The sequence below is a fragment of the Lucilia sericata genome, unplaced genomic scaffold (genome assembly GCF_015586225.1).
Source record: "Lucilia sericata isolate MDLA Ls3-8-SP2 unplaced genomic scaffold, ASM1558622v1 Contig001171F_arrow, whole genome shotgun sequence".
In the NCBI taxonomy this organism is placed as follows: Eukaryota; Metazoa; Arthropoda; class Insecta; order Diptera; family Calliphoridae; genus Lucilia; species Lucilia sericata.
In genome coordinates this window covers 122,806-128,805 of record NW_023995140.1, presented here as the reverse complement: position 1 = coordinate 128,805, position 6,000 = coordinate 122,806, and positions in this window count along the sequence as shown.

Below are 6,000 nucleotides of genomic sequence, written 5' to 3'. Positions count from 1 at the left end.
GTCTATAGTCTAGTCTATAGTCTAGTCTATAGTCTAGTCTATAGTCTAGTCTATAGTCTAGTCTATAGTCTAGTCTATAGTCTAGTCTATAGTCTAGTCTATAGTCTAGTCTATAGTCTAGTCTATAGTCTAGTCTATAGTCTAGTCTATAGTCTAGTCTATAGTCTAGTCTATAGTCTAGTCTATAGTCTAGTCTATAGTCTAGTCTATAGTCTAGTCTATAGTCTAGTCTATAGTCTAGTCTATAGTCTAGTCTATAGTCTAGTCTATAGTCTAGTCTATAGTCTAGTCTATAGTCTAGTCTATAGTCTAGTCTATAGTCTAGTCTATAGTCTAGTCTATAGTCTAGTCTATAGTCTAGTCTATAGTCTAGTCTATAGTCTAGTCTATAGTCTAGTCTATAGTCTAGTCTATAGTCTAGTCTATAGTCTAGTCTATAGTCTAGTCTATAGTCTAGTCTATAGTCTAGTCTATAGTCTAGTCTATAGTCTAGTCTATAGTCTAGTCTATAGTCTAGTCTATAGTCTAGTCTATAGTCTAGTCTATAGTCTAGTCTATAGTCTAGTCTATAGTCTAGTCTATAGTCTAGTCTATAGTCTAGTCTATAGTCTAGTCTATAGTCTAGTCTATAGTCTAGTCTATAGTCTAGTCTATAGTCTAGTCTATAGTCTAGTCTATAGTCTAGTCTATAGTCTAGTCTATAGTCTAGTCTATAGTCTAGTCTATAGTCTAGTCTATAGTCTAGTCTATAGTCTAGTCTATAGTCTAGTCTATAGTCTAGTCTATAGTCTAGTCTATAGTCTAGTCTATAGTCTAGTCTATAGTCTAGTCTATAGTCTAGTCTATAGTCTAGTCTATAGTCTAGTCTATAGTCTAGTCTATAGTCTAGTCTATAGTCTAGTCTATAGTCTAGTCTATAGTCTAGTCTATAGTCTAGTCTATAGTCTAGTCTATAGTCTAGTCTATAGTCTAGTAGTATAGTCTAGTCTATAGTCTAGTCTATAGTCTAGTCTATAGTCTAGTCTATAGTCTAGTCTATAGTCTAGTCTATAGTCTAGTCTATAGTCTAGTCTATAGTCTAGTCTATAGTCTAGTCTATAGTCTAGTCTATAGTCTAGTCTATAGTCTAGTCTATAGTCTAGTCTATAGTCTAGTCTATAGTCTAGTCTATAGTCTAGTCTATAGTCTAGTCTATAGTCTAGTCTATAGTCTAGTCTATAGTCTAGTCTATAGTCTAGTCTATAGTCTAGTCTATAGTCTAGTCTATAGTCTAGTCTATAGTCTAGTCTATAGTCTAGTCTATAGTCTAGTCTATAGTCTAGTCTATAGTCTAGTCTATAGTCTAGTCTATAGTCTAGTCTATAGTCTAGTCTATAGTCTAGTCTATAGTCTAGTCTATAGTCTAGTCTATAGTCTAGTCTATAGTCTAGTCTATAGTCTAGTCTATAGTCTAGTCTATAGTCTAGTCTATAGTCTAGTCTATAGTCTAGTCTATAGTCTAGTCTATAGTCTAGTCTATAGTCTAGTCTATAGTCTAGTCTATAGTCTAGTCTAGTCTATAGTCTAGTCTAGTCTATAGTCTAGTCTATAGTCTAGTCTATAGTCTAGTCTATAGTCTAGTATATAGCCTAGTCTATAGTCTAGTCTATAGTCTAGTCTATAGTCTAGTCTATAGTCTAGTCTATAGTCTAGTCTATAGTCTAGTATAGTCCAGTTATTTTCTAGTCTATAGTCTATGCCTTTCAATTATATTCTACACCATTTCAAGTTTAAATTGAGAAAATACAAACTCATATTGAGAATTTCAATTTAAAATTTAGAAAATTCAAATTAAAGTTCAGAAATTTAAATTAATATTGAGAAAACCCCATTTGAAATTGAGAAATCCAAACTAATATTGAGAAATAATAAAATTAAATTAAGAAATGCAAATTCATATCGAGAAAAAACAAATTGAAATTCAGAATCCCAACATTATATTAAGAAATTACAAGTTGAAATTGAGAAACTAATAAATGAAAATGAGAAATTTAAAATTTGTATGAAAATATTTTTCTTATAAAATGTTTAAATAGGATATGGATTTAAAATAATATAAATTTCAATACAAAATTAGGCTTTCTTAATATCATTTTGTATTTTGTCAATTTCAATTCGTATTATCTCAATATTAATTTCGACTTCTCAATATCAATTGGTTTTTTCTCAATATTAAGTTGAAAATTCAAATTTCAATTTGTTTTTTCTTCATATCAATTTTGATTCCTAAATTTAATTTGGTATGTCTCAATATTAAATTGGATTTCTAAAATTCATTTTGGTGTTTCACAATATAACTTTGGATTTTCTCAAATTAAACTTGAAATGGTGTAGTCTATAGTCTGGTCTTTAGTCTACCTTATAGTATATTATATAGTCTAGGCTATGGTGTAGTGTATGAATGAACCACTAGTAAGAGTCCCATTGTAGTACTAAGTGTAGTACTTGACATTTCCAAAGGTGCAGGCATAAAACTGACCTACTATAAAGTTTAGAAATAAGATTTGTTACTAACATTTTAACGTGTCGATGCAGACCCACCAATTACAAACAATACAAAGTTTAGAAAAGCAGAAAAACTTGTGTAAGTAAAAAAAGCTACACAGACCAAAACGAAAAGCTAAGAAAAAAGATGTTCTTTGTAGCTGTAATGCCTGTGTCTGTGAGTTATTACAGCAATTGCTATTTATGGTTTCTTATTTTCTTTTTGCCATATATATTTTTTTTATAATTTTATTATATTTTTTTCTATTTTAGTTTTAATTGTATCTGGTTTCTTAAGTCATTCTTTAAATTAATGACTTTCATCTTTGTTTTATAACTTTATTAGCTTAAGCTTTTTTTGTCGAAAATTGTATTTTTTTTTTGTTTATTACCGTTTATTTATTAATGAAAGTACATTTATTATAAATTTAAGTAAACTATTTAATTAATAATAAAACAATTGTATGACTTTAATAAAAAGGAGCATTTTGTCATATAAAATTTTGTCAAAGAATAAAAACTAAACCATTTTTGTAATAAATTAAACTTGTTGCTCATATCCTGCTGTTCTACACATCTATCAAATGAAGTGAAATACCTTTCAATTATAATCGTAATCACTTTATTATCAACTTTATCATGTTGTTACTGAAAAATTAAATAAAACGAAAGATTTAAGACACGTACATACTCATGGTATGGCTTTTTATTTAAGACTATAAAAACTTGCAAATCACTTGTAATTAATTGTATTTTACAGTCCTGTTTACAAGTGTGGAAACAAAAGACTTACGACACGAACTTCATAAATTGAGCGTAATAAAATAAAAATGCTTTATAGTTTTATTTTAAAGTTAATTGTTTGAGAACACATATTATAAACTTCTTATAATAACAATATATAAACTTTTAATTAAATACTATTCTATAGTTAGTAGCATTTGGAAGTAAAATCATAAAAAAATTTGTATACAACTTACCAATTACAAATTAAGGAAATAGTAAAATTTTAAACATATTTTTATTTGATCAGCGTTTTTTTTATTATGTTTATTTTTTATTTTTTACGATTTTTGTAGTTTTCTTATCATCTTATTTTGTAATAAACAGTCCATAAATTGTTTAAAGCCTTAAGATATGCTAAACATTTTATTTGCACAAGTGTTTTCTAAGATGGGAGCTATTAATTACTTAATAATGTTTAAGCTAACGTTATGCCTTACGTAACGTCGAACATTTTTTATTCTATATAAAATTTTAAAATCGATCAGTTTTATTTGTAAAAATCTCAGCTTTCTTTAGTAAAATCCTGTCAACGTTCAGTTTTTATAAAAAACTCTATCATCGATCAGTTTTCTGCATAAAATTTTGTCATCGATCAGTTTTGGTCTATTGAAAACTTTTTTATCGATCAGTTTCCTATGAAGAATTTTAATTTCAACCAATTTTTGTAGAAAACTTTATCAGCTATAATTTTTTCTCCATTAATTTTCTCTATAAAAGTTTATTAGGAAATAGTTTTCAAAAGAAAACATAATAATTGATCGGGTTTCTATAGAAAATTTTAATATCGGTCAGTTTTCTATAGAAAACTTTATCATCGATCTATAAACAATTTCATAATCTAACAGTTTTCTACTAGAACCTCTTTCAGTTTTCTATAGAAAGTTTTATATTCGACCAGTTTTCTTTGAAAAACTAAGTCATCCATCAGGTTTCTTTAGAAATCGAAACATCAAACCGTTTTCTATAGAAAAAAGTTTTTAATAGAAATCTTTGTAATCAATATTCGATCAGTTTTCTATATTCGATCAGTTTTCTATACAAAGCTTTACAATCGATCAGTTTTCTATAGAAAATGTTATAATCGATCAGTATTCTTTAAAAAAACGATCAGTTTTCTATAGAAAACTTTCTATTCGATCAGTTTTCTATAAAAAACGTTATAATCGATTATTTTTTATTGAAAACTTTATATTCGATCAGTTTTCTATAGAAAACTCTATAATCGATCAATTTTCTATAAAAAAAACTCTATAATCGATCAGTTTTCTATAGAACAATTCATAATCGATCAGATTTCTATAGAAAATTTTATAATCGATTAGTTTTCTTCAGAAAAATTTATCGTCAATCAGTTTTCTACAAACAACTTTATAATCGATCCTTTTTCTATATAAAACTTTATAATCGATCAGTTTTCTATAAAAAACTTTACATCGATCAAATTTTTTTATAGAAAACTTTTTAATTGATCAGTTTTGTATAGAAAACTTTATAATTGATCAGTTTTCTATAGAAAAGATTATAATCGATCAGTTTTCTGTAGAAAACTTTATAATCGATCAGTTTTCTTTAGAACACTTTATAATCGATCAGTTTTCTGTGGAAAAGTTTATAATCGATCTATAGAAAACTTTACAATCGATCAGTTTTCTGCAGAAATTTTCTAGAGAAAACTTTATCATCGATCAGTTTGTTACAGAAAACTTTACAATCGATTAGTTTTCTATAGAAAACTTCAATTGATCAGTTTTCTGTGTAAAACTTTATAATCGATCAGTTTTCTACAGACAACTTCATAATCAATCAGTTTTCTATAGAAAACTTTTTAATCGATCAGTTTTCTATAGGAAAGATTATAATCGATCAGTTTTCTATAGAAAACTTTATTATCGATCAGTTTTCTTTAGATCATTTTATAATCGATCAGTTTTCAATAGAGCAATTTCTAAGCGATCAGTTTGCAGCAGACAAGTTTATAATCGATCTATAGAGAACTTTATAATCGGTCAGTTTTTTTTAGAAAACTTTATAATAGATACATTTTCTATAGAAAACTTTACCATCGATCAGTTTTCTACAGACAACTTTGTCATTGATCAGTTTTCTACAGACTACTTTATCATCTATCTTTTTTCTATAGAATACTTTATCATTTAAAAGTTTTCTATAGAATACTTTATCATTAAAAGTTTTCTATAGAAAACTTTATAATTGATCAGTTTTCTCTATAAAACTTTGTAATCGATTAGTTTTCTCTATAAATCGCTCTGTTTTCTACAAACAACTTTATCATCGATCAGTTTTCTATAGAAAACTTTAGTTTTATGTAAAACTTTATCATCGATCAGTTTTCTGTAGAAAACTTTTCCATTGATCAGTTTCCTATTTAAAATTTTATTATCCATCTTTTTTGTATAGAAAAATCTACTGTTTCTCTAGAAAACTTTATCGCCGATCAGTCCTATATTAAAATCATTATCATCGATAGATTCTAAATTCTGAAAGTCTATATATGTATATTATTATATTTTATTTAGTTAATTGGTCTAGATGATAATAAATTAGACACTCACAAAATATAGTTTTATTTAAAAAATTCTCTAATTTAAATTAAATGCTTCTTTCCATTTTATTTTGTTAAAAATTATTTTTTTAATTTATTATTAAATACTGTTAAATTTTATAGAAATT